General features: G+C 31.5%; 1 non-coding gene across 1 annotated transcript; it reads right to left on the bottom strand.

Annotated features, from left to right (window-relative positions):
* Nucleotides 1-9,537: 9,537 nt before the first annotated feature.
* Nucleotides 9,538-9,609, bottom strand: TRNAT-UGU (transfer RNA threonine (anticodon UGU)). The gene has a single exon. It is a non-coding gene; the product is annotated as a tRNA-Thr (tRNA).
* Between the last annotated feature and the right edge of the window lie 4,346 nt (nt 9,610-13,955).

The raw sequence follows: 13,955 nt of genomic DNA, 5'->3' as shown, positions 1-13,955 counted from the left end.
TTCGGTCATCGTCAGGTTCACAAAGAAAGAAAGAAGTAACTGACCGATAGCTGACCACATGTTTGAAGGGGGTTGTGTAACTTAGTGTAGGAATATAGAGGGCGGGCTGAGATGTTTGAATATATATATATATTAATATAGGGCTTGAGTTGTTCTATAAGTAAGGCTTCTTTAATTTTGCGTTTGTTTATGTTTGTCTCTTTATTTAGTATTTGGGTGTTTTCTATGGTTATGCTGTGTTTAATTGTTTTGCAGTGTTCGAAAACGTTTCAAGGTGACTTTTAGTGTTCTTTGAATCTGGTCTCCAATTTTCTACTTGTTTCTCCAATATAGAAGTCGTGGCAGTTATCACATTGTATTTATAAATAATGTTGGTGTGGTGTTTATTAGTGTAGGTTTTACATAGTATAGAACTACTTAACATATTTCACAAAGGAATATTTTAGATATCAAATTTTAACACGCCTATTTATATTTCAAACAGCACAAAAGTTGAACTAATAAACAATGATTTTTTTTTAAAATATGGTTGTAAGCATAATTTTCTATTAATTATTTGATTATATTTTAATGGACAATTAATTGTTTGTTTGTTTTAAATTTCGCGCAAAGCTACTCAAGGACTATCTGCGTTAGTCGTCCCTAATTTAGCAGTGCAAGACAGAAGGAAGACAGCTAGTCATAACCACCCACCGCCAACTCTTGGGCTACTCTTTTACCGACAAAGAGTGGGATTGACCATTACTTTATAATGCCTTCGCGGTTGAGAGGGCGAGTATGTTTGGTGCGACGGGGATTTTAACCCACGACCCTCAGATTACGAGTCGAACGCCTTAACCCACCTGGCTAGGATAGGAAGAAGAATGAGGGTTTTGTGTTTATTTTATATGAAAAACTGTTCCTTGATGGTTAATTCTCTTTATATGTTTGTTTATTATGCTTACATTTATCATGACTAAACAATTGCTCTTACACATATTTTGTGTACCACCTTTGAGATATATATATATATATTCACAAATTTTCACTCTGTACTTCGTAACAAAGTCCAACTCACGTTGCGTAATTGTAAAAATCTGATGTTTTCGAAACTTATTCTGAGCGACTTTTTAATCAATGTCCATGAATTGTTGGATACCAATGTTTATTAAAGGAAAACATCTGCAAATAATTTAACTGTTATTTACAATTTCTCTCGGAGATTCAGCGATTAAGTTAATTACTAATTTATCATACAAAGTATCTTATCAAAATGGTATTCTTCACGCTTCAGATTAACCAGCTGTGCCACTCGAAATTCGTTAAAGTAGGAATAGAGTAAATGAATCTATGAGATATTTTTTTCCCCTTTTACTTTATTAGATATTTATATATGTGTAAGAAATATCTACCTTTTATTACTCATCAGGATCTCTATCACCCTGCCGCCATATTTAAATTATTTGTGACAGGATTAAAGTAAATTAACCCATGGACCTCAGGCACTCATATCCATGAATCAAAACTTTCTGAAGTCTTAAGTCTAAAACTGTTGTTAAACCCCAACTGGTCAAGAGAGAGTGAAGCCATGAGCTACAATTTCGTACTTCGAAAACAAAACAAACAAACACCTAGTTGTTCTATTATTCGCTCCGCCGAGGCTGGAAAAACTCTTAATTACGTAATATTTAATTATATTTCATATGTAGGTTTGTTTGTGTATTTCTCATAAAATAGCAATATTGGGTTATTTGCTGGGTCTACAAAGACAATCGAACTTCAGGTTTTTTAGGTTTTCAATCCGTTGACTTACTACTGTGCCCCCGCGTACCACATTTTGTAACAATGGTTATGATAATTTGACTGCGTTCTCTTCCATTTCTGAAATTTCACAAAGAGTGATTTACCTTATTACAATAAAATTATGTAAGAATTTTCTCTTGTACACACACTAAAAGCATTAGTGTTGATATCTAGATAAATTTTTCCTTTAACATAAATTAAAAATGTGGCAACAAAGATATATAAAAAAAATGTTTTGTTATATTTTATAAAGAAGCTTTGTGATGAACGTGAAAGCGTAAGTTTTGTATTAAATGCTTTTTTATAAAAAATGATTATGTATTAAAATATTGATCATGAAATTTTCAACCCGTGAATTTACAAATCTGGTTTTTCTACCAAGAATCTTCCAAATTTTATCAGTATAAGTGAAATGGGTTTTGTCGACGATTAAATATAGATGGCAGAAAATTTACGGACTTCAGATACTCAGTATAAATAAAATGAGTAATGACTTTATATTGACCGCTGTCTCATACAATGTGATAAAACTAACAGAACTTTTATATGTTGTAATAATACATAATAATTTAGTTATTAATTTGAGATCTTAAGTTCAATAATAACTGTAACCAACAGAGGTATGTAATTTTTATTAATTTAACAATATGAAGAAAGAAACTTCTTGGTTTACGCAAAATATAATAAAACAATGTGATAATGAATTACTAATATTCTTTGAATACTAATCTAAATATTTGTAAGGTAATAGCTAAGAAAATAATAGAGTTTAAAGAAACACAGAAATACAACTGATAATATCAAAAATTTTAAAAATAGTTTAAAGAAACACAGAAATACAACTGATAATATCAAAAATTTTAAAAATAGTTTAACGATTGAAATGTTTACTCTGAATTTAACACAGACATAATAAAGTGCTTACAAAGGTAAAAATAATCTATTATCGTCCTCAGGGCACCCCGCTAGTTCAGCGGTATGTCTCCGGATTTACAACGCTAAATTCAGGGGTTCGATATCCCTCGGTGGGCTGAGCATATAGCCCGATGTGGCTTTGCTATAAGAAAAACACACACACACTCGTCCTTAGAACTGCAAAGTTGTTTATTGGCCTCTTTATGTGTTTGTTGGAACTGGAAGAGAGATTATCTGAAAGGTAAGTAAAAAATCATGAAAATGGTTCAACTTACGTGTAGCATTCATGAACGTCTATTCATATTCGTTTGAACAATTCTATGACATATTCGTATTGCGATATTCGAGGGTAACTTCGCTTGTGCCATCTAACGAGCAATTATCATACTTCAAAGACATTCTGCTTATTCATATTGCATATAATTGTATTTCTGACTTTATTTAATTATAATTTTTCAGTTATTATCAATACTTAGCTAATAATCTGAAATAACGACAGCTATACAGTAACTGATAGACTTTGCTGAAACTGCCTTCATATGAAGATATTTATCAAGATAAAAGAGAGTATATGTAAGTATTTCGCTTATTTTCATTTGTTCAAAAAACATCAAGTTTTTCAATTAATCTATAAACCGTTTTTGGTATAAAATTGAAGAAATTTTACTCTTTTGAAATGAAACTCGTAGATACTAAATGGGGTATTTCTGCAATTAACACCACGGATATCGAAACCACGTTTCTAGCGTGTAAATCCGCAGATATGTCGCTTTGCTAATGTATGGGGAAACGGTGCAAAAATATGAGAAAAACTTTAAATTATACTTGAAAAGGTAAATGCTTGATAGTACAAATAAATCCAAAAAAAATATCTTAAAATTTCGACGAATAAGAACGATAAAAGTCATTACATAAAAATACTTTAGATATACTCTTGTAAAAACATGATGAAACAAAATAAAACATTATTGTGCACACGATAATCGTTGTGAACACAAGTAGAAACGTTGCCCTACGAGGGTAATTTGTGTCAGCAATTACAAACAGTAATATTGAAACGTCATTCAAAACTCTAAAATAGTGAACACATTCTTTAAAAAAAAAGATATATTTTTTTGAAAAGCTGGATGAGAAAGTTGAACTGAAATGTTTTCCCATACGTTTAAAAATACATTCTATATTTGGTACCAGTATAAGAGCAAGCTTAAAAAGCCATTACTTACAAAGTAACCCATACCTATGGTACACTAAAGGTCATTATATACCAAAATAATCAGGATTATAAAGATAGAAGATGACATTTTTTATTTTTTGTATAATTTTAGAAATATAACCGTTTAATACTAATTCAGAATATTAATAGTTGTTATCATATTGAATCTCACACAAACTCATTAGTGTTTATATGTTTCGAATTTTTATGTAAAGACAAATACGAATGATTATACCTTCCTGAAAAGGGAAAAAGGCAAGTAAAGAGTTATTATGTCGTATATGAAAGTCGGCAGGTAGATCATTAATGTGAAGAATTAAAAACAGTGTTAGTCATACAGTTTTTCAAAAGAAGTATGTTTGGCTTCAGGCGTTTTCTAGCTATAATCGCCTTAATTAAATTATTAGAAGATATCTGTTTCGTCGTCAACTTCATAATGACTTTATAAAACCTATACAATATCCAAAAAAGCACCATTGCGTACCTTGTAGGGCATATTTTTATTTTACTACCTAGCTAATTATTAACTTGCTGTAGCAACTGTATTGTTGTCGCGTGTCATTTCTTTATGTATAGAGGTTCTGCCGAAAAGTACACGACGCTACTTACAGAATCAATTTTTTTTTCCCATTGCATAATGGATTTCGGCCATGTTACATAGACGTCTGTTCTATTTCTCACAATAGACATCTTAATCCCGTACTGTTTGAGCAGAAGTTTTTGATTCTAGACGAAAGTGAAACAGAAATATTGTAGCAATATATTTAGTTAGAAATTATTTAGATTCAAATAAAGTATGCAGCATCGACAGTGGTTAAAGTGGAGACCCACAATGGTAAAGCGGTATGATTCCTCATTTTTAACTCTCGCAACCGAGTTCAATACCCGTGATATAGCTCTCTCTTTAACTACAAAGAAATATCCATCACACTGAAAGAAGGCTACAGAAATGTTCCGACATAAAATATATCACAATAGGGCGAAATACTTCCAACATAATAATTATTAATTAACGTTCCCAACTTCGTGGAGTGTGCCGCTTTTCAGTGTAAGAGGAAGTAAAATGAGCTGCACAGTAACTGTGACTGGCCTTTACGCGGCCAACAGAGATGAGGAAAAGTAATGGAAAATATAACAACTTTACGATATATTAGTGTTGCTTATTATATCATTATGTTATCTGACGTCTTACATTTATGTTAAGTATATATGTATACATGTATAAGTGCAATTTAAAAAAAAATACGTGTGGCCATCTACATCATTTTTCTATGTTTTATACAAAGCGTAGTTACTGACGTTTACTTTTTAGGTGCTCTCCACAGTGTCACAGTGGTATGACTGCGGACTAAGACACCTGAAAACAAGGTTTCGTTATCAGTGGAAGGCAGAGCTCAGATAGTCCTTTGAGTAGGAAATCTTAAGCATGGTAAAAGGTTGTTTAAAAATTCAGTTGAGTCACTACTGCTTATGTTGAGTTTATTCTGTACAAACATTTTGAACAAATTAACACTATATTTTGTAGAAATGAACACCTGTGTAGAAGCTAAAAGAAAAATTCTAATTAATATATTATTTTTGCATTTAGTATAAGTTATCAAATTTGCAACAAAGATACATAAATAAAAAATGTTTTCTAGAATTTTATAAAGAAGCTTTGTGTTGATCGTAATGGCGTAACTTTAAGCTTAAATATTTTAAAAAAATGTATGTGTTTAAAAAACTGATCATGAAACTTACAACCCGTGGCATCATAAATATGGTTTTTCTACCAATAATTTTCCAAAGATTATTAGCGTAAGTGAAATAGATTTTGTCCATGATTAAGTATAGATGGCAGAATATTTACGGATTTCAGATATTCAGTATAAATAAATTAGACCAGCAATGATTTCATATTGTCCACTATCTAATATAGTGTCATAAAACTACCAGTATTTTTATATTTTATAATCATACATAATAATTTATTTATCAATTTGACATCTTAAGTTCAATAATAGCTGCGACCGACATAGGTATGTATTTTTTATTAATTTAGGGCGAAAAGCAATTACATTAATCAATCAAATACGGAATATTTAACAATATGAAAAAATAAAATTATCGGTTTATACAAAAGCTTAGGTAAATCAAAACATAATAAAACAAAACAATAATGAATATCCAATATACTTTTGAACTAATGTTAATAAATATTTCGAAGATAATAGCTATAAAAGAATGAAATTTCAACTGACAAAAGATGCAAGTGATAAAATCGAAAATAAAAAAGTATATGTATAAGTGATGAAATGGTTACTCTTGAGACAGAATTTCATAGATAAACAATAACGTGCAAACAAAAGTACAAATAAATAATCTATAATCATACTGAGGGCTGCAAAGGTGTGTAGTGAAGTCATTAAATGTTTGTTGAAGTAATGTTTAGGAACTTTTGAGATATTGAAATGATTCCCGCTTTTTCAGGATTTAATCTCTCATTTCGTAATTTGTATGACATATGAGAACTTCTCATTATTAAAATGGTGTAAATAAGCCTTGCAATTTTAACATATCAAGGACAATTCGTGTGTTTCATCTGATCACAAAATATGTACATATTCAAAAAGCTTGAATGGAATTTGAAGAACGTGTTCACCACAATGTCAAGATAATTTTTTTCGGTCATGCGTTTAAATTGGTTATGAGATATATCGAAAATAAATTCTAACTTATATCAGTTGAAATACTATACTTTTCACTGTTATCAAGAGATATCCTAAACGAAAATAGCTTGGACACATACGATATCTAAATAAACGTCTTTATTTAGATATTCATTTAAGCATAACGTCTTCGTCTTTATACCACGATTATAATAATTGTTGATATGAAGTAAAGAGGACAGTGTAAATCGTTAATTAACGCTAGAAAATACAAAAGAGTCGAGATTGCTACGAATAATTTTCAGAAGACTTTCCAGTATATTTGTTTCCTCTTTATATAAACGGGGGTAAAGTTTTCTCTGAGGCATAAACAGTCGATAATTCTACTTTTCAAAGGAACGTGAATGTCACAAATTCCAACTGATGAATGTGGGATCGTCCCAATAGAAACGAACGATAATCTGTATCTCCAATACATTTACTTGAATGGTAGTTTTTTAAAGAAAATACCAGTAATTAACGATATGGTTTATCTCGTTGTTTCTTGATAAGCTTTTCCAAAATATTGTTTACGTAATGGAAGCATTTGTCTTGCTAAAACATTTAACTGACATGTGTTACTGACAATTTTCTATAGTATTCAAAATTTAAACTGGGAAAATGCAGTTCTCTCCTCTAATAAATTGAGAATTTGAACAATGTGAAACACTGATAAACTGAAATGGTGACACTCTGGTTGAAACACTTTTTAATTTTTGTACTTTCACTCTTAAGGTAAACGGTAATTAAAATATTTGATTTATATCGTCGTAAATAATAACAAAAACATTTTAGAGCAATTCGTCGGCAAATTGAATCTTAGCAATATTTGAATTCGTCTATGATACCTGGTTTGAAACTAACAATCAAACCACATCATATAGGAATAGGATAGAAAACGTCATGAAGTTCAAACTTTGCTTAGAAACTGTGATTCACCACTTCTTGTTAGATCTGACACTAAACATAACAAACAATAGTGTAAATAGTTATCAATCTCGGATTCTAATAATAGATTAATACAATAGGACTCACATAATAATAATCCATTTTCGAACACTTTGGATCTTTCCTCTATGGCTCTGCAAATGCCATCCTCTTATTCTATAGACCAAGATGAGGAGTTGGATGAAAAAATTCAATATCTATACTGTAGAATAGTAAAGTCTTGAAAGATTTGTCATTTGGTGTTAACTGTAACCGTGGTTCTTGTGATGTAAATTCCTAAACATATCGTGTAATTTCAGATGATCGTGAGCAATGGTGAAAGAAGAAATAACGATGATGTTTTAAACTTTCTAATGAAAATACTCATGCTTGTGTCTTCAAAGATAAATAATTACTTTATCATTAAATGAAGCAGAATCTGTTATTACGTTAGTGTTAACATTCATTAATGAAAGGTACACTTTAAAAGATGTTTCGTAGGTAAGTTGTGATTTGTCCTTAGTTATGCTCTGATGTCTTCTCGAATATGAATTTAGCCAACGTTTTGCGGAAATGACCTTCTTTTCAAAAATGTGCAACGTTTAAGAAAGTCAGAATAGGGATTTGTAACTTGAGGAAATAATGTGAACAATATGTCTCAGTTGTTACCAGTTGTTACTTTTTGAATTTGAATTTTTACTTTAAACTCCCGTTACATTTTGTATACTATTCATGGTCGCAATTTTACTTTTCAGATTAAAAAGCTGTACATATAGATGGTCACATGTATTTCTTCAAGTTACACTGACATGCGTATACTTTTAACACCAGTGTATGACGTGCCATAAATTATGCTATACTAAGTATTTTTGATATTTCTTATAGTTGTTATACATTTCATTCCTTTTCCTAAACCCGTTGACAATAGTAAGGCCAGTCCATGTTCATGTGCAACTCGACAGATTTTTTTTCTTATTGTGATATTTTTGAAACTTTGCAAGGTATGAAAGACGTTAATTGACAATTATGAGTTGATTATATTAATATACCACCCCCTTCCGTGCTGATATAGTTTGCGTCGAAATAGTTCTATGATCCTCTTCTACTGTGACGGATGTTTGTTTGTAGTAAAAAGTAAAGCTACACGAAAGCCTATCTGGGCTCTGCTTATAACGTATATCGATAGCCGATTTCCAGCTTTCTCCGACCGGAGACACAGCGCTGTACCACAAGGAGATCGGGGGTATTCACTGTGACGATGCTGAACTCTGAATGTTTGTCACGGCTTCATAGTCATTGTCATAATAAATATTTTCTAACTAAGTATGTTGGTACAAAATGTCTTTCGTCTAGAATCGTCATCTTCTGCATACAAGGTTTTTTCTACTCTTTATAGTCAGGTTCACGTATGGCTTATCTATCTACAATATGTATAAAACCTTAATAAAACAGTTTTGGCTGTAATTCGATACTTACCAATAGTCATCTTTCAGAATGCCAATCTGATGCTCGAATCTAAGCTTGGTGGTGTCTTTTAAGCAAAAGCTTAATGATGTTTGTTGTAAGAGATAGCCTGGACGTTTGTGGAACGTTTATATAACATGGCTGAACTCGATCATGCAGTGGTGAAAAAAGCAAAAATACTGAGATCCAGTTCCTAGCGTCGTGTCCAAAAGATTTGAAACTCTATACATAAAAAACGATATGCGATAACAATACAAGTTGCAACAAAAAGCTAATAATTTGCTAAGTAGTAAATTAATGGTGAAATTGTGCGTTTTGTCATATTGTCCAGATTTTAAAAGAATACAGACATTTTTGATGTATTCCGTAATCTAAGAATATTGAATAATAAAGTACAGACATCTTATAGTATTATCAACTATAACCGTGGTTTGTGATAATTAGAAACAATTTTCTTTGACAGCGAAAAATTAAAACGATTCTCTGGGAAAAATAACGCATCTCAGTCTTTATTTAAATGAAACGCTTAATATGGTTTTTGATATGTAAAGCCAACATTGAGGTTCGAACTCACGACCCTTGGTTTACAAGACCAGTGCTCTACCACTGAGCTACGGTGGCTTACAGGACAATATTTACGTAAAGCATAGTTCAATTATCTTAAGATGCTTCTTTGAAACGCTATATTTTCTTTAATTTGGAGCGAAGTTAATATTTTCCAATGATATGCTTCTCCCCATAATTCGGATATTCGTTATGACTGAAAATTTACCCTTTCGCAGGATAGCCTTTCTTACAACAAGAATAGTAAAGAACTTTGAGAAAATCGGTCCGTGTTTTAGCTAAAGTGAAAGTTAAGTGTTTTGTTCTTTGACTCATTATCTGTGATTCTAATAACAGGGAGACACTCCTTTCTTATCAATTACAGAAAGGTTCTTTAATGAAAGCAATGTTATGACTTGCATCATAAAAGTGTTTTCTTTGAAGTATTTTTTCCAGATTCCTATCGAAAGAGATAACAGTGTTTCTTCTCCTAGCCTATCAAGAGTTATTTTAATTACCATATTTATTATGACCACCAAAAACCAGGGTATACAAATTATCGTTAAAATGACTGGAAGAATGTCATGATTGTAAATGAGTCGTGTAAAAGTTAAAATAGGAGGATAGAGGGAATGTAACTAAATGTTTCGCAAGTAAGAGTATTTCCGAGCGCAGTATAGAACACCTTGGAATTTGTTGTTTTGTGTGTGTGTGTGTTTGTTTTTTTAAGTACGAGATTTTGACTCTCCGTTTAATCCTGTTTTGACCAGTTGAAGGTCTCATAATAGTTTCAGACACAGGAATTCCAATAGTTTTGATTCGTTGATTTGAGTATGTTTAGGGTCTCATTAATTAATTAATCCTGTCCCAAAGAAGTTAAATACCAGGGAAGACTGGTGGAGATCCTAATGAGTAATAAAAGTGAATGAGTAATACTTTCGACCATGATTGGTATTGCTTGCACTCATGTAACTAATAAAGAGGGAAAAGTATCTCTTTGGCTAGGTTGCTCTAATCCTATCTAAAAAAATATTTGAAGTGATACAGCTTTTGAGGAATCCCGCTGGTTTACCTGAAGTATAAAGAAGACCATTTTGATAAGATATGATAAATAAACTATTAACTTAATTGCTCAATCACTGAGAGAAAATGTAAGTAACAGTTAATTTATTTGTTAATATTTTGTTAATAAACATTCGAATGCAACAATTCTTGGTCATCTTTATAGAAAATTTGCTCAAAATAAAATTAGAAAATATCAGGTTATTGCAATCACAGAACGTTATCTGGATTTCGTTAGTTTGGAAATACAAAGTTGCACAATAAGATATCTTTGCTCCACCTCGTGCGAATATATTTGAATATAGATACATCTTAAAGGTGGTACATAGAGTATGTATAATAGCATCTTTTTATGCTAATTGTAAGCGCATTAAACAAACATATAAAGGAGAATTAAGAAAAGGCACTTATTGAAATATCATTATGAAATTTATATATGCGCGATTCTCAGCGTTAGAAGCCATTAGGCTTCGAGAGGAACTAGTAAGATAGGAAGGTTAGTTATGTTCACGACTCAGCTAGTTCAACATCCTGAGGTTTTTCTTTTATATACGTCATCGAGATATCTCGATAAACGTATATCTAAAAATAAGTTAAGTGTATAATACCTATGTAGTTTACTTCCGATACTCGTTTGTTAGCTATTTTCCTATGAATGTATATTTATAAACAGATAAAACTGAGTTCCAAAAAGTACCTAATAAATGTGGATCAGATCGTGAGGTTTGCTCTAAACGATGTGAATGACATGATTACGTACGGATATGGAAGATGTTTCACGATACAGTGTTACTGTATGGTGTTTTACCAGATTTTTGAATAAAGAAGAACAATGTCTAAACCAAATATTTTATATAGATTACTTTTTATTTATTTTTATTACTTTTTTGAATACATCCTCAAAGTATGTTTGTTTGCAATTTAAGGTTTCTTTGTTTGTTTTGAAGTAAGAACTTAAGTATGTCAATAAAATTACTTCAATGAGTGTTTGTTTGCAACTGAATATCTAAACAGGGAGCTAATTTTGTTATTGTAGGCTGTATTTTTTAAGATTGGAAATTACATATTCTGGCAAAAGCATTCGGCAACCTATTGCATAATATTGACGTTTAATTAGAAAGAAATGGATGTATTTTAATAAACCACTTCTCAAAAACACTATTCAGTCGAATATAAAAAATTAAAAATTTCCAAAATGATTGGAAAACACAGAAGTCATATTTATTCGATAAAATTGATTTAATATAAAACAAAATAAATTATAATGATTCAATTTACGTGAAGAATAATTGCCCACAATCGAAACATCGCTAAAACATTCTTCAATATTTATAAAAATTAGATAAATTTTGGTGGTAGACTTCAGTTGCTTACCGTTTTTGATGCCTTATAGTTTTCCAGAAAGTGTGCAGTTATGTTTTATTGAAGTAACGCAAAATTTCTGAAAGCTCACTATTTATGCATAGCAGTGCCATATCAAATTTTACTTTTTAAAACTAGTGATGGGACCGTCATGGCTAAGCGTGTTAAGGCGTGCGACTCGTAATCTGAGGGTCACGAGTTCGCATCCCCATCGCTCTTTTAGCCGTTGGGGAGGGGGGGAGTTTAATGTGACGGTCAATCCCACTATTCGTTGTTAAAAGAGTACCTCAAGAGTTGGTGGTGGGTAATGATGACTAGCTGCCTTCCCTCTAGTCTCATACTGCTAAATTAGGGACGGCTAGCACAGATAGCCCTCGAGTAGCTTTGTGCGAATTTAAAAAAAACAAAAAAAAACAACAAATAAAACTAGTGTCAATGCCAATGGAGGACATACATTGATCTGGATCCAATTTCGTGGAGTGGGTATTACGATGTGAACAATTAATCGATAATTTTTCTATGTTGTTATTCAGTGTTTTGTTGTCCCTCTGACTCGAACATTGTATGTCTCGTTTCACCTTGATAAGGGTTGTCAAAATATTGTTTACGTGATGGAAGCGTTTATAATATCGTAAATAATAACGAAATTTTTTAAAGCAATTCATCGGCAAATTGAATCTTAGCAATATATGAATTAGTTTATAATACATAGTTTGAAATTCACCATCAAACCACATAACATAAGAATAGGACAGAAAACATCATGAAGTTAAAACTTTGCTTAGAAACTGTGATTTACCACTTTTTGTTAAATCTGAAACTAAACAGAACAGACAATGATGTAAGCAGTTATCAATCTCAAATTCTAATAGGAGATTAATCAAACAGGACTCACGTTATAATAATCAATTTTAGCACACTTTGGATCTTCCTTCTAAGGCCCTGCAAATTATCTACTTTTATTATATAGACCAAGGTGAGGAAAAAATTCAATATTCATACAGTAGAATAGTAAAGTTTTGAATGATGTGTCATTTAGTGTTTACTGGAAGAAAAGTATTCTTTGTCGAAATGCTACTATCTAAGTAGTATTATTACGAGGATATAAAATATCTGTTTTCTTCTGTGAAAAGTAAGTTTCTAATTATGTTAGGACAAACAACAATAGAGATAGTTGGCTTCCTAAACAAGTGTTAACAAACTTTTATTCTCAGATTGACTGTTCAACACATGTAAAGGTTCACAGATCGATGTTGGTATCGATATAAAATTCCAATTTTATGTGGATTAACAACTTATCTCCTCTATTGATTCAGTTTGAAATTAATTACAATGCACATCGCGATTCGATAGAACACCAAAAATTGGTTTTCTATACTTACAGTGGCAGAGTAGAACTGGCTCATTGTGTAGGTTTTTGTAAATAAGAGAAAACATTAAACCAAGTCATATGCCTCATATATTAATTTTCTCTAATTCTTCTTAAAACAATTTTAATTTGGGGAAGAGCTGGTAGAGTTCCTTATGACTTATAAAACTGAATCGGGTATATGACGCCCCACACTTAGTATTACTTGGGCAGAAAAATATATCTCTGGAAAACGAGAAAAGGTCTCAGAGATTAATTAAGTCTATTTTCGCCTGAAGGAATTGTATGTGCTGACGGTATTGAAGATTTCCTCTAGTTTAATTATGAAGAATACACAAAGCGACCAGTGACTTGACACGCTGTTTTCTTAGGCGACTACTAAGAGACTTAAAAAAGACGGCCAGTTTTTTAACACTGTATACTAGTCGTTTATTAATTGACGATCATCGTACGTGTAACAAACTCAACTCTACGATAGTAGAGTTTTATTTTCAAACTCAGTGTCATTCTGTATATATATGTATAAGCTTCAGGAGGTCAGTTAAACTAAATAAATGTTGTGAGTATTGTAACACAGGGCTAAGTCTTCGGACTGTCGTATGTAAAGAAATAGTCAAAAATTACTCAGAAG

This window comes from Tachypleus tridentatus, chromosome 7 (assembly GCF_004210375.1).
Source record: "Tachypleus tridentatus isolate NWPU-2018 chromosome 7, ASM421037v1, whole genome shotgun sequence".
Taxonomy (NCBI): domain Eukaryota; kingdom Metazoa; phylum Arthropoda; class Merostomata; order Xiphosura; family Limulidae; genus Tachypleus; species Tachypleus tridentatus.
The sequence above is the reverse complement of the archived record's forward strand: the minus strand, read 5'-3'. Positions and strand labels throughout refer to the sequence as shown.